This window comes from Podarcis filfolensis, assembly GCF_964270895.1.
Source record: "Podarcis filfolensis genome assembly, chromosome: 5".
NCBI lineage: Eukaryota > Metazoa > Chordata > Lepidosauria > Squamata > Lacertidae > Podarcis > Podarcis filfolensis.
Genome location: NC_139608.1, coordinates 11,347,774 through 11,362,967, shown reverse-complemented (window position 1 = coordinate 11,362,967; position 15,194 = coordinate 11,347,774). Strand labels below are relative to the sequence as shown.

The window sequence follows — 15,194 nt, the reverse complement described above, 5'->3', positions numbered from 1 at the left end:
CGAGAACAGCCAATCAGCAAACCTCCATTGTAGCAGGGCTGGGCTCCTCACAAGAACTCCCATCTCAGTGCTTGCTGAAGGCAATCCCAGTGTGCGCCACATTTCGAAGGCCCCCAAAGACCATCCCTGCTTGCCAAGTAACAACTGGAAGCATTCTTTAAGGACCCTGATTGTGCCTTTGTCTTTAGCCTTTCTAGATCAGTTCTGGGCACCACAGTTCAAGAAGGACACTGACAAACTGGAACGTGTCCAGAGGAGGGCAACCAAAATGGTCAAAGGCCTGGAAACGATGCCTTATGAGGAACGGCTAAGGGAGCTGGGCATGTTTAGCCTGGAGAAGAGGAGGTTAAGGGGTGATATGATAGCCATGTTCAAATATATAAAAGGATGTCACATAGAGGAGGGAGAAAGGTTGTTTTCTGCTCCTCCAGAGAAGCGGACACGGAGCAATGGATCCAAACTACAAGAAAGAAGATTCCACCTAAACATTAGGAAGAACTTCCTGACAGTAAGAGCTGTTCGACAGTGGAATTTGCTGCCAAGGAGTGTGGTGGAGTCTCCTTCTTTGGAGGTCTTTAAGCAGAGGCTTGACAACCATATGTCAGGAGTGCTCTGATGGTGTTTCCTGCTTGGCAGGGGGTTGGACTCAATGGCCCTTGTGGTCTCTTCCAACTCTATGATTCTATGATTCTATACGCATGCTACCACACATGATGTCAGGCATGGGGCAGCTGCACATGGCTTGGGGAAAGCAACTTTGCGGTTCAACGTGGACTCCTGCCAAGCCCAAAAGACCTCCTTACTGCTGCTATAGTCCCCCACTACCACAGAAGGGGTGCAGCCAATGTAGTGCCTTCCAGGTGTTTTTTGGCTCCCAGCTTCTACCAGCATGGCCAATGGTGAGCAGGAATGGAAGCTGTAGCCCTGCAGATTCTGGGCAACTTTCCTATCCCTGGTGCAGGCCTCCTGGCAAACAGCAGGGAAGCTTTTTGTCATTTGGAGGAGACTGCCACCACCTTCTCCTCCTCTGATATACATGGGCAGCAAGGCTAGGACTCACGTACCTACGGGACCACCTCTCCTGGTATGCCCCGCGAAGGACATGAAGGTCCACAAATGACAACACATTGGAGGTCCCAAGACGCAAGGTGGTTATATTGGTTGCAACTAGGGCCATGGCCTTTTCAGTACTCGCCCCAACTTAGTGGAACGCTCTGTCACAAGAGACTAGGGCCCTGCGGGACTTGACATCTTTCCGCAGGGCCTGCAAGACAGCTGTTCTGCCTGGCCTTTGGTTTGGACTCAGTCTGACCCTTATGTTTCCCTCCCCTTATGGTTTTGATGAGGCTGCATTTTAAATTGCATTTTAACCTGTATTTTAAATTGGTCCCCCCCCATTATGTTTTTACTGTAATTGTTAGCCACCCTGAGCCCAGCTCTGGATGGGGAGGGTGGAGTACAGTGGTCCCTCGGGTTACAGATGCTTCAGGTTACAGACGCTTCATGTTACAGACTCTTCTAACCCAAAAATAGTACCTTGGGTTAAGAATTTTGCTTCAGGATGAGAATAGAAATTGGCAGCGGGAGGCCCCATTAGCTAAAGTGGTACCTCAGGTTAAGAACAGTTTCAGGTTAAGAATGGACCTCCAGAATGAATTAAGTTCTTAACCCGAGGTACCACTGTCTAAATAAAATGTAGTAGTAGTAGTAGTACAATTTTGTGGTAGGCTTGTCACTTTGTCACTTTGAAAATATGTCCTAGTCTACCCTAACATCATCTTCTTCCTGAAAAAGATGATAAAACTATTTTTTAGCATTGGAGATATTCTTACCCGAGAGAAGTATTGAGACGGCAAAGTAGGTGAGCGATCTTCCCAAAGAAGGAGGGATTGTAGAGGAGATGGAAAGAAGAAGAAGAGAGAGAAGAAACTCCTGTAATTCAGATCTACTTTTTAGGAATGCAGTGGGGCTTGGCAGAAAACACCATCTGTCAGTGGCAGAAAGTGTAAATTTTAATCTTATTAGGAATTCTCAGCTTAGGTGAGGCAATAAAAGCCTCAGCCGTTGCCAGTCTGCTCTGTCTATCTGTATACAAAGGAGGGGATTGATTTTTGCTAAGTACATGACTCCCAGAGCATGTGGCGCTGCTTGCACTATTAAAATAAAACCAGGCAAATCGGCAACAGCCAACAGGAACCCTCACTGCACTTATGTGTCTCTGGACAGCCACAAAATGCTGTCTCAGAGATCTTTCTTCTTCCACCTTGCAATGGAAACAAAGTACCCGACAATAAGATTAACACTCTCCTTTTTTAAAACAAAAACAACAAAAAGCCAAGCTTCTTAGCAAGCGTTTTCGATGCCCATCACCTAATATCAATTAGTCACTGCTAAGGTTGCCAGCTGCCAGGAATGCTACCTGCTTGTTCAGTATTTGAGCCTCAGGTGTGGCATCAGGTATTTTGTTGGTTAAACAACATTGTTGGAGACGAGAGGAGTTGTTAAAAAAAATATCATTTCCTATTAGCCTAGGGTGGCCATGTGACATCCTATTTGTTTGTTTGCTTGCTTGCTTATTATGGAATTTATATCCTGCCCTTCAATCCAGAAGAAGTCCAGGGTGGCAAACAATTTAAAAAGAAAAACAAATTAAAGTATTTCAAAAGGGATTACAGTTTTTTAAAAATGTAAAAACAGTTACGGTTAAAAACATTATTTCATCCAGTGATACCTGGAGAAGTAATGTCTGGGGTGAGGACCAGTTTTAGAAACTGTGATATAAAAGCTAGGAGCTAAAGGGCACCTTTAAACCTAGATTGTGGGCGCTACAACGGAATGTCTAGGTGCTTTTTTTTGTAAGAATAATACAAAGCTGAAAACGAATGGACTGCAGCTAAAATCTTATATTCATTTTTCATATGGTCTAGTCCTCATCTTCCCCTGCCTGCTCCCCTGATACAGTGGTACCTCTGATTATGAAATTAATTCGTTCTGGAGGTCCGTTCTTAACCTGAAACTGTTATTGACCTGAGGTACTACTTTAGCTAATGGAGCCTCCTGCTGCCACTGCACCGCCGCTGTGCAATTTCTGTTCTCATCCTGAGGTAAAGTTCTTAACCTGAGGTACTACTTCCCGGTTAAAGGTAAAGGGACCCCTGACCGTTAGGTCCAGTTGGGGACGACTCTGGGGTTGCAGCGCTCATCTTGCTTTATTGGCCAAGGGAGCCACATGGCTGGGTCATGTGGCCAGCATGACTAAGGCGCTTCTGGCGAACCAGAGCAGCGCACGGAAACGCCGTTTACCTTCCTGCAAGAACGGTACCAATTTATCTACTTGCACTTTGATGTGCTTTCGAACTGCTAGGTTGGCAGGAGCAGGGACTGAGCAACAGGAGCTCACCCCATTGCGGGGATTCCAACTGTCCAACTACTGATTGGCAAGCCCACTGACAAACCAGTGGTCAGACTCATCATCTGCGCCATATGTTCAACCAATTTCACTGTCTGCTACCATTGCAATCACACCATTTATCTAAATGTCCAATCCAAATCTCATCATCATCTAAATGTGTGTGTGTTTTAATACTGTGTGTGTAATGAATTTCAATACTTGGTCAAATTTTGATCTCATGACTTGCAATGAGCAAAATGTTGCTGGCTCCGGCAATGCAAAATGGCCGCAGATGAGGCCAATTGCCCTTTGCTGCTATGAAACAGCTTGACCTCTATCACACCTGGCACTCACTCTTTCCTGTGATTCATTTGTGTTATTCCTACAGGCTTTTCATATTATTATAAAACAGACCTGGTTAATTTATAACCGTGTGCTTTGGCAGTGATATGACCCCTAGACATATTTTCTTGCAAAGTTCAGTTGGAGTTGATAAGAACAAAGAAGGAGTTGTCACGCCCTGCACTATTCACTCCTAGGCTGTTACAGGCAGAATTAACAGGAACAGATTGTCTTGAATTTCCAAGGACTAATTATATCTGCTGTTTTTTGTGTCCTCCTTTGCTGTGGTGTCTCGAGGTTGTTGGGTTGTTATTGTTTTAAGTAACAAATAAAAAACTTTAATCGAACAGGAAGTGTGGTTCCAATACCACATGGCCCCAACTGTTTATTTCCTCATGTAATTAATTTTCCCTGCATAATTTATTTCTTGGATTTCTTACTTGCCCTTCACCATAAAGTCAGAAGCTAAGTTACGACAATATAAAAATACAAGATTAAAACCAGTTAAAATAATTTACAAGCAGAAGAATAGGGTACGCCCATGCCTCCAAAATTATGCTGGCAATTAAGAAACTGCCCTTCCATAATAGAATCATAAAACTACAGAGCTGGAAGACACCCTGAGGGTCATCTAGTCCAACCCCCTGCGATGCAAGGATCACAACTTGAACAGACATACTTCATTGATCTCTGGTTTTATTTTTTTGGCATTCTATTTTACAGTACAGCTTTATGTATGATTGTTGTTGTTGTTGTTGTTGTTTAGTCGTTTAGTCGTGTCCGACTCTTCGTGACCCCATGGACCAGAGCACACCAGGCACTCCTGTCTTCATGATTGTTGTAAACCACTTTAATTTATTGTTAATAATAATAATATAAATATTTTTATAAACAAATAAATCAGGTTTCATAAGAACATAAGGTGATGGATCAGGCCAATGACCCATCTCGTCCAGGCTCCTGTTCTCACAGTGGCTGACCACTGAAGACACACATCTGTGGGAAGCCTGCAAACTGGACATGAGCGCAATAGCACTCTCTTAAAGTCAAGGGTACAGATACAGTGGTACCTCTGGTTACGAACTTAATTCGTTCCGGAGGTCTGTTCTTAACCTGAAACCGTTCTTAAAGTGAGGTACCACTTTAGCTAATGGGGCCTCCCGCTGTTGCCACCGCGGGATTTCTCTTCTCATCCTGAGGTAAAGTTCTTAACCCAAGGTACTACTTTCGGATTAGCAGAGTCTGTAGCCCGAAGTGTTTGTAACCCAAGGTACCACTTTTTCAATAACCCTTCAACTGTCATGATTAAATCATGGCATCCCATTTTGGGGTACTGTCATGGATTGGACTGAGGAGGAATGGTGGGAGCCACACACCCCTTTTTTCTGAACCTTCCCCAGGGCAGGAGGACAGTATTGATTTAGAACAGTGGTTTGCAGAGGGGCATAGGCCAGAGGGGGAAAGCTGGGAGATACTGGGTGAGGAACAGCTAGAAGAGGAAACACCAGGAGAGAGACAGCTGGCAAATTCAGTGTCCTTGGACAACATTTCTGACCCCCCTTCGCCCAAGACTAGACGGACTTGGAAAGTGATAGAATAGTAAGCGCAAGGACAACAAGCTCAGATTACCCGATGTAGGAGTGATGTAGATTAATGGGGAGGGAGGGGGTAAACCTTTAATGGGAGTAACACAATTTTTTAGAGAGATATGCATTCCTTTGTCTCTCGCTGTGATTATTAAAGAGCTTATCTGGTAAGAACGCTCCTTCCGTTTGATCTGTTATTTACTGCCACCTGGAGAGGGATCCGATTTCCCCAAAGCCTGACAGAGACTGTGTTCTCACGTTCAGGGTGTGATCTTGCATGGGATTGCAGTGTCTAAAAACATGCATTTTGGGGGTGCTGTGATCTCACACAGTTCACATGACTCGTGCAGGCGAGCATCCTGGAAGATATTCATCCCGGTTTTCTGCGGTAACTTGTTGGAGGGTATTATTATCTTATTATATTTACATCCTACCTTTCCTCCAGGAAAGATGGCATACATGGTTCTGCCCCTCTCCATCTCATTCTCCTAATAACCTTTTGTGGTGGGTTAGGCTTAAAGAAGAGACAGCTTCATGGCTGAGAACCTTGATCTCCTAGCTTCTAGTCCAGCGTTCTAACCAGTACACCATACTGGCTCATGTCACAAAAGCTATACAATGAAAATGCCACATGCACCTCTGCAAGGAGGGAATTCCACAGCTTAGCGGCTTAGCGGCTGCCACAGAGAAAGTCGTCTCTTGGACCACCACATCATCTACCCAAACTTCAGAGGGTGGTGGAACTTCCAAGAGGGCCTCTCTACTGAGCTTAACACTCAAGAAGGTCTGCAGGGAAGGAGATTTGTCTTTCAGATATTCGAGGTGTAAGTCACTTAGGTTTTTGAGCACTCAGTTGATGGGTGACAACGTGCCTACTAGGCTTTTGTTAAAACAGACGGATGTTTCCAGAAGGGGATTTGGGGCATTTGTTAAAAAATAAATGGTTTCAAACATCACAGTCAATTTGCAAGCAGTACAGATTTATGCTCTTTTCGGGGGCTTCCTCAAATTTCCCCAGACATCTTTTTTTTCCTGAGGAAAAACACTCAAATTCACTTTGAATTTTGCCTTAGGCAGGACACTGAGGGCAAGCCTGATATCAAACTCTTCATTAGATACCAATTTCTGGGATGCTGAACCAGACAGTTGCCTTTGTGCCTTGGAGCCCAGAGCTGGTCTGCTCCTAAGAGTTGTTGACAACCCATTCCATTTGCGACAGTAATGAGCAAAGAAGTTGAAACTCATCTCAGCGGGGGGTTCCACAGACAGTCAGCTGGCCTTGGGGTCATCTGAAGTGCAATGTCAGTACCACTTGCATATACTAGTAGCCAGCCATGCTTTTTTCCCATTCTTTCCTAATACCCCAGGCTTCGATTGCTACTCAGTGGTAGGAATGGCAAAGACAGCTCTGCAGCCCTGACCTTGTAGGCCGACCGCAATGACTCAGTGGCACGCTGCTGCTGAAGAGATTCTTTTTCCTTGGGAAATCATGAGCCACTGAATAATTTCCATTCCTATTATTATTCTAAGGCCTACGGCAAGATGACTGTGGTTACAAGTGGAGCAAGGATTGCATGTCACTCCCTTGAATGTTGAACTCTCTTCTGTGCTTGGAGTTAACAGTCTGAAAAAGAAAAATGTACAGAGCCAAATATAGCCCAGAAATTCTCCTACCCATCACAAGAATCTGTCTAAGGTATTAAATCTTCGCTGGTTTCATAAGCGATAAAGTGAAACGAAAACATTCCAGGCATATTCTCTCTTTAAGAGAGAGAGAGCACGTCCTGTTGGGAACAGCAACAGAAAGAAGAGCAAGAGGAAAGTTTAGGGGAAATGGGTTGGTTTTTCCACTCCTATCAGGGTGGTGTAAAAATATGAGCCATAAGATTTCCAGAGTAGACAAGATTCAGAAATAGCATCTGGAATGTTTTTCTCAACTGAGCTTCAGGTGGTTCAGTCTTTGGGTTTTGATATACACAAGATACCAGAAATTTGGATGCCTTTCTTGGAGTTTGTCTGAAGAAACACGGATGACGGCATTTGTAGTCCGACAACATTTGAAGAGTCACCTGTTACCAGTCTCTAGTGTAAACACAACAGAGTCATTGATGCTGCTATAGAGGGTTCATCCCCGCTTCCATTTGTTGCATAATTCCTAGTCATGGGTTCTTTTTTTGTCCCACAAATGTCAGTTGGGTTTTCTGCATATTGACTTTTGTTCCAATTCAGCAGTAAATAGCAGGTTTGTCTGGGGAAAGCAGCAGGACAACCCCCCCCCCCCAATCTCTTGAATCCATGACTAGAAATCACGGGGCAAGTGTGGATGAGGCCAAGATAGGAAAGCTGGGCTTTTTCGTACAATTCGCAGAAGCAAACCAAGATTGCTCCCAGTTGTATATTCTGTGAAGAAGAAGAGTTTTGATATGATACCCCGCTTTATCACTACCCGAAGGAGTCTCAAAGCGGCTAACATTCTCCTTTCCCTTCAACAAACACTCTGTGAGGTGAGTGGGGCTGAGAGACTTCAGAGAAGTGTGACTGGCCCAAGGTCACCCAGCAGCTGCATGTGGAGGAGCAGAGACACGAACCCGGTTCACCAGATTACAAGTCTACCACTCTTAACCACTACACCACACTGGCTCCCACTGTAGGGAGCCTCTACTGGTTCTACCTCCCTGTGGGTATTTTTCCAGATAGCCTATGTTTCTGGCAACTGGAAGGCCATAGGTACTCCCTCCCTGCTCTAGCAAGGTCCCATCTTCTGTTTATTCATCTCTATTTGGCTTCTTTTCTACAGAATTCTGTTCTGCCTTGAATTCACAATGTTCATAATTTGAAAAGTCATCTTTTCACTCATGTGGCGCTGTGGTCTAAACCACAGAGCCTAGGGCTTGCTGATCAGAAGGTCGGTGGTTCGAATCCCCGCGACGGGGTGAGCTCCCATTGCTTGGTCCCTGCTCCTGCCAACCTAGCAGTTTGAAGGCACGTCAAAGTGCAAGTAGATAAATAGGTACCGCTCCGGCTGGAAGGTAAACAGCGTTTCTGTGCACTGCTCTGGTTCACCAGAAGCGGCTTAGTCATGCCGGCCACATGACCCTGAAGCTGTCTGCAGACAAACGCTGGCTCCCTTGGCCTGTAGAGCGAGATGATCGTGCAACCCCAGAGTCGTCTGCGACTGGACCTAACGGTCAGGGGTACCTTTACCTTTACCTTTTTTCTATCTTGGTTAAAATTCCTTCCTTTTTCCTGCCTTTCCAGAGTGCAATACCACAGGCATCATCATCATCATCATCATCATCACAATGGCACAGCACTGAAATGTAGGCACTATTTAGATCAATAATAATCTACATTATCATAGTTGGCATCTTTTAGCACTGAAGCCATATTCCCTGCCTGCAATGTCTGGCTGTTACTATAATGCTGTCCATTCTTTCCCACAATGGCTCTGCCCACAAGTGTTGACTCTGCAAAAAAATAAAATAAAAATAAAAATGGCAACATATGGTGAGTCCTTCTAGAGTTCCCTTGCTGGTTTTGTGATGTTTAGAAATAAACATTGGCAGTGGTTTTTCAAGAGAGTACTTGATGGTTGCTTTCTTCTTCTTTTCAGACGGTGTCAGTAGTCTGTAAACTCTCCTTCCAACAGACTAGATATTAATTTTGGCACTTAAAATTGGACAGACTTGAGAAACGGGTCTATTCACAAATCACAACCTCTATAATTTATGAATGGTAGCTTGTTTGTAGTCGTTTCATAGACATAGGCATTTGTCCTGAAGCTTTGACGAAAGTGTCTGCTTCCCATGACCACTGAGATACCTCAAAACCTGTTCTGGTAGAGGCTTTAAAAACCAATTACTGTTAGCACGTTCAGTGGCCGAATCAACATTTTTAGTGACCTGAATAAGAGTTGTCAATTCCTGGCTATCTTAGGAACTTCTAACTCACCTGTCCTTCACCCAAGCAGGTGACTGTTTAAACAACAGCAGGGACATCTTCTCTATCTATTGGTAGTTATAGTTCCATAGAGAACGTGAGTCTATGAAATAACCCTAATTAATCTTCAAAGGGTGTGTGGTTTAAACATCCGGGAACTCCTTGTTGCGGAAGAAGGCGAGGACTGTTAGCTCAAATTAACAATCCTGGAAGAATGACTATGACCAGTGCTATTTTTTTAGAAAGAGAGGTGCCATAACTCACCATGAATGCCTCTTTTGTTCTCTTAGAATGACAATGGCCCCCACCTGAGAGGTGCTGGAACTGAGTTCCAATGAGTTTCGACTGGGAAAAAGTCCTGACTATAACTTATATAATAATAATTTATTATTTATACCCCGCCCATCTGGCTGGGTTTCCCCAGCCACTCTGGGCGGCTTCCAACCGAATATTAAAAACAGTACAGCATCAGACATTAAAAACTTCCCTAAACAGGGCTGCCTTCAGTTGTCTTTTAAAAGTAAAATAGTTGTTTATTACCTTGACATCTGCTGGAAGGGTGTTCCACAGGGCAGGCGCCACTACCGAGAAGGCCCTCTGCCTGGTTTCCTGTATCCTCACTTCTTGCAGTGAGGGAACCACTAGAACGCCCTCGGCGCTGGACCTCAGTGTCCAGGCTGGATGATGGGGGTGGAGACGCTCCTTCAGGTATACAGGACCAAGGTCTTTCAAGGTCAGCACCAACACTTTGAATTGTGCTCGGAAACATACTGGGAGCCAATGAAGATCTTTCAGGACCAGTGTTATACGGTATCCACAGCCACTCCCAATCACCAGTCTAGCTGCTGCAATCTGGATTAGTTGTAGTTTCCGAGTCACCTTCAAAGGTAGCCCCACGTAGAGCGCATTGCAGTAGTCCAAGCAGGAGATAACTTAGGCATAACCACTACATTTTTGAATGTAAGAAATTCTGGTATAGCTGAGATTAGGAGCCTAGGATAAAAGTCATAGAATGTACTTGCTTCTTCATTCCCTTTATGTCAAAACCTGCTTCCTATAAAACATCTCAACACAACTTAACAATAAAAAAAACAGCAGTAAAAACACAGATGAAACAATTTCTTCTATAAAAACAGTGGAAAATCTAATACAGACTGGATTTCTCCCATTATAAAAGGATGGTCTTCAACAGCAACCAAAATTACAATAAGGATGGCACTTGCCTGATATGCAACAGGAAGGAGTTCCTAAGGGTAGATGCTGTCACATTAAAAGCCTGATTCCTACGTCATACAAAATGGACCTTCCAATCGGATGGTATCTTTAGAAGGTCCCCTCCTGGAGAGTGTCAGTGCCAGCGTCGCCATATGCCCTCTTTTTCCAGGACATGTCCTCGTTTTCATGGGTAGAGTTGTCATAGCGATCCATAGTTAGAACTTAGCAAATGTGCCCTCTTTTTTCCTCTTCAAGATATGCCAACCCCAGGGCCAGATTTAGGTTTGATGAGGTCCTCAGCTACTGAAGGTAATGGGGCCTTTTATACGTCCAGCTGTCCTTTGTCAACAACAAATTGTCGCTGTTTTTTGTGTTGAATATATGCTATACGGTAATTTCTGGACCTAACAGGTATCTAAAGCCATTTGCACACAACAAAATATGTATTTTATCAAAGTAATTGATATAGAAATGAGCAAGCCAGTGATATTTTAGGGAGCAGGCTAGCAGGCGGGGCCCATTACTTACATCATAGGAGCCTATACAACACAAAACACTGTTGCTGTATGTAGGTTTTATTGCATTTGTTTTTTTATTTTATATTTTGGAAATGTACATCCAGGTTTTATCCCTTTAAATTTTTTGGGGGGCGCTAAGAGAGTGGGGCCCTAAGCTATAGCTTGTTTAGCTTATACGTAAATCTGGCACTGGCCAACCCTAGCAGTGATCAATTGGGGTAATATGGGGTAATATGATTGTTTAGTGTTGATACATAGGGCTTTTTACACCATTACTGGCAGCTTGAACTTAGCCCAGTAGTAAATTGGCAGCCCATGCAATTCTTCCAGCAACAGCTGATGGTGATAGTTTGCGCCAATGTGTGTAATGCCCCCTGCCCTGTTCACTAGCTCCAGTTTCCAGGCCAACATCACAGCAGCTCCCATCCAGAAGACAACCTCTGCATTGCCAAACCATAGCAGGATAGAAACTTGCCCATTCGGACAATGTAAGTCGGTTCATTGTTCTTTCTCTATTTTGGGGTGTAGGTGGACGAATTCTCCTTGTGCATTGCTGCTAATGGGATCTTCCTTCCTGGAGCAATTAGCTGTTGAAGTATGCATGTGTGAGAGAGTTTTCATTTAGGCTATTTTATTATTTCATTGCATGACATGGTTCCTATCCTGATCTCTCCCCACCCCACAACTGCTCTTTGCAAAGTTCTGCTCTGGTCAGACCTCACCTGGAGTACTGTGTCCAGTTCTGGGCACCACAGTTCAAGAAGGACATTGACAAACTGGAACGTGTCCAGAGGAGGGCAACCAAAATGGTCAAAGGCCTGGAAACGATGCCTTATGAGGAACGGCTAAGGGAGCTGGGCATGTTTAGCCTGGAGAAGAGGAGGTTAAGGGGTGATATGATAGCCATGTTCAAATATATAAAAGGATGTCACATAGAGGAGGGAGAAAGGTTGTTTTCTGCTGCTCCAGAGAAGCGGACACGGAGCAATGGATCCAAACTACAAGAAAGAAGATTCCACCTAAACATTAGGAAGAACTTCCTGACAGTAAGAGCTGTTCGACAGTGGAACTTGCTGCCAAGGAGTGTGGTGGAGTCTCCTTCTTTGGAGGTCTTTAAGCAGAGGCTTGACAACCATATGTCAGGAGTGCTCTGATGGTGTTTCCTGCTTGGCAGGGGGTTGGACTCGATGGCCCTTGTGGTCTCTTCCAACTCTATGATTCTATGATTCTATGATTCTAAGTGAGAACAAAATATAATGAATGCATACACACACACACACACACATATATATACACACACACACATTTAACATTTCATCTAGTTTGGTCCTTTGGCAATTGACTGCTGTTTTTGATGGAATGTTGCATGACAAAAGAAAAAGGTATTTAAAAAAAGAATGTCAAAATTGAAAGATTATTTACTGCCTCTCTGCAATTTCTGGTTTTTCAATGTGTCAGTACTCAGGTCTGGTCAAAACTATAATTTTGCTCTAGTACACACACACACACACACACACACACACACACACTGAATAAACATACCCCCCCCTTAACAATGGCCTGTGTAGATAACTTTTTGTTCGCATACTTTCTTGATTATTTCATTGCATAAATGCGCCCTCTCTTCCAGCCTCCTCCCTCTGCTTTGTTGATTCAGGGAACATGGACTTAACCTTGACTTTGGGGTCAATGCTTTCTGCAAAGTGTACAGTCAGCAGAGAGTACGGGGGGAAATCAATGTGGAACATATTACCGAATATGATGCTCAGACGTTACTGCTTGGAAGTCATGCCTGGAGATGGAAGCAACAGAGGTTATTTTAAAAGGAGAGCATGTCAAAGGAGCTCTTTCATTTGGTGTGCTTGCTTCTTATTCTTCATCAGTTTTTGACCGCAGCCTCTCCTCTCTCTTTTGTGAAGAGGTTTCTTTTATGTTTCAGCCTTCAACTCGCTGGGAGGCTAAGTGGAGTCATGGCTGTCTCCCTCAGCTTCACTGGGGCTGGGTAGCTGGCAATGGAATTAATAGGCTAGTTTTTTATTTAGAGCATGTATAAACCAGTTGCTCAACAACTTCTCCAAGTGGTGTACAAGTCCTATTCTTTACAGAGAATGAATAAAATAAAAAAGAATTATTATTAATATTGATTTGTATGCTGCCCTTCATTCGTAAACCTCAGGGTGGTTGACAACTTAAAATAAACAAACCAATTAAAAACAAATATACATAAAGCCATAACTAGAAATAAAGATAAAATCAAGATACAGCCTTACCCACTTTGGAAGAATGCCTGGACTTGGTTGAGATGGCGAATTTAACATGTTTAATTAGAGAAAAACCATGACTGACATTTATTAAGGACTGGAAATTTGTTATGTACTTTTTGCGTGGAAGAGAAAATGAATGTGTAATAGCTGGATTTGAAGATTGAAAAAACACTGGTTTATAGTAGATAGAATGGTTGGGTCCTAAGGAGTGAATACTATATTTAGCTGCAGGACAGAGAGCCAGAAGTCCTCTTATTCTTCTTTATTTTTCTCTAATCTTTTCTCTCTCTTTCTCTTCTCTTGCTTTCGCTCTCCTTTTCTTGTCTTTTTCTCCTTTCTGCCTTTCTTCTTATTTAGATTAAATCGCTGTTTAACACCCGTATATTATAAAAATATACTTTTGTAATGGGTATGGGTTTTTTTTGGGGGGGGGTAAATCTCTGAATAAGTATCAATAATTTTGTAAATTGAGGGAGAGCGAGAAATAAAGAAGTAAGTAAAGATAAACCAATGAAACCATCTAAGACAAATCTAAGGTCCCATCTGCACCATACATTTGTGGCCATGTGGAAAGACCTTTAGAACATCATAACGCTCTTGGGTACCACATGGATGACCCCAAGGCTAGCTAGTTCAGCTGCATAATGCTAGGCTAGCGAGTCCTTTGTCTATTTCAGCAAGTGCAGGTGATATAATAGTGCAGAGGATAGAAAATGAACTATTAAGTGGGGCTGAGATCATCTTGCCCACTCCATCACCCAGAGCCATCAGAAATCTGAATATTCCCATTTTGCTCTGTATGCAAAATCTGTCCTCACAGTCCGAGTTCTGAATACTCCCTGCCCTACTTTCCACACACACCCTACAAATCACCAACACCGCTATCCTAAAAATACACCTCAATTTCAAACGAGCTACCACCTGCAGGATACTGTCTGAACAAGCTACAATTGCTATAGGTTGTCAGCTTGATCTGCCTGAACATGGGCAAAAGTTTTCCCCGGGCATGCCAGTACAGTGTGGGAAAACCACATGTAACCTCTGCAGGCATCGTTCCAGGAATGTGCCGTGCTTCCATGTGTGCCTGTTTTGCCATGTGTACATGCAGCGGCCAACGACTATAAGGCACAGAGACATATAAGTACATACATATAAGTACATACAGAAATTATGTACTCCATTCCCCCCAAAGAAGGTCTCCGTGAATGAGCAACATAGACTAGAACACGGTTTCCCAAACTTTGGTCTCCAGCTGTTTTTATAATAATAATAATAATAATAATAATAATAATAATAATAATAATAATAATAATAATATTTATTTTTTATACCCCGCCCATCTGGCTGAGTTTCCCCAGCCACTCTGGGCAGCTTCCAATCAAGTGTTAAAAACAATACAGCAGTAAGTATTAAAAACTTCCCTGAACAGGGCTGCCTTCAGATGTCTTTTGAAGATAGGTTAGCTGCTTATTTCCTTCACATCTGAAGGGAGGGTGTTCCACAGGGTGGGCACCACTACCAAGAAGGCCCTCTGTCTGGTTTCCTATAACCTCACTTCTTGCAATGAGGGAAGCGCCAGAAGGCCCTCGGTGCTGGACCTCAGTGTCCAGGCTGAACGATGGGGGAGGAGATGCTCCTTCAGGTATACAGGACTGAGGCTGTTTAGGGCTTTAAAAGTCAGCACCAACACTTTGAATTGTGCTCGGAAACGTACTACGGGCTACGACTCCCATCATTCCTAGCTAGCAGGGCCAGTGGTCAGGGATGAATCCCGCATGGCAATGCTGTTTAAACAACATTTGATTCGGCTCAGTTGGTTAGAGCGTGGTGTTGATAATGCCAAGGCTACAGGTTTGATCCCCATATGGGACAGCTGCATATTCCTGCTTTGCAGGGGGGTGGGACTAGATGATCCTTAGGGTCCCTTCCAACTCTACAA

At 43.7% G+C, this 15,194-nt stretch overlaps 1 long non-coding RNA gene across 1 annotated transcript; it reads left to right on the top strand.

Annotated features, from left to right (window-relative positions):
• Positions 1-824: 824 nt before the first annotated feature.
• Positions 825-13,129, top strand: LOC310762486. Its single transcript, XR_014548017.1, has 3 exons — positions 825-899; positions 6,850-7,015; positions 12,649-13,129. It is a non-coding gene; the product is annotated as an uncharacterized lncRNA (long non-coding RNA).
• Positions 13,130-15,194: the final 2,065 nt, after the last annotated feature.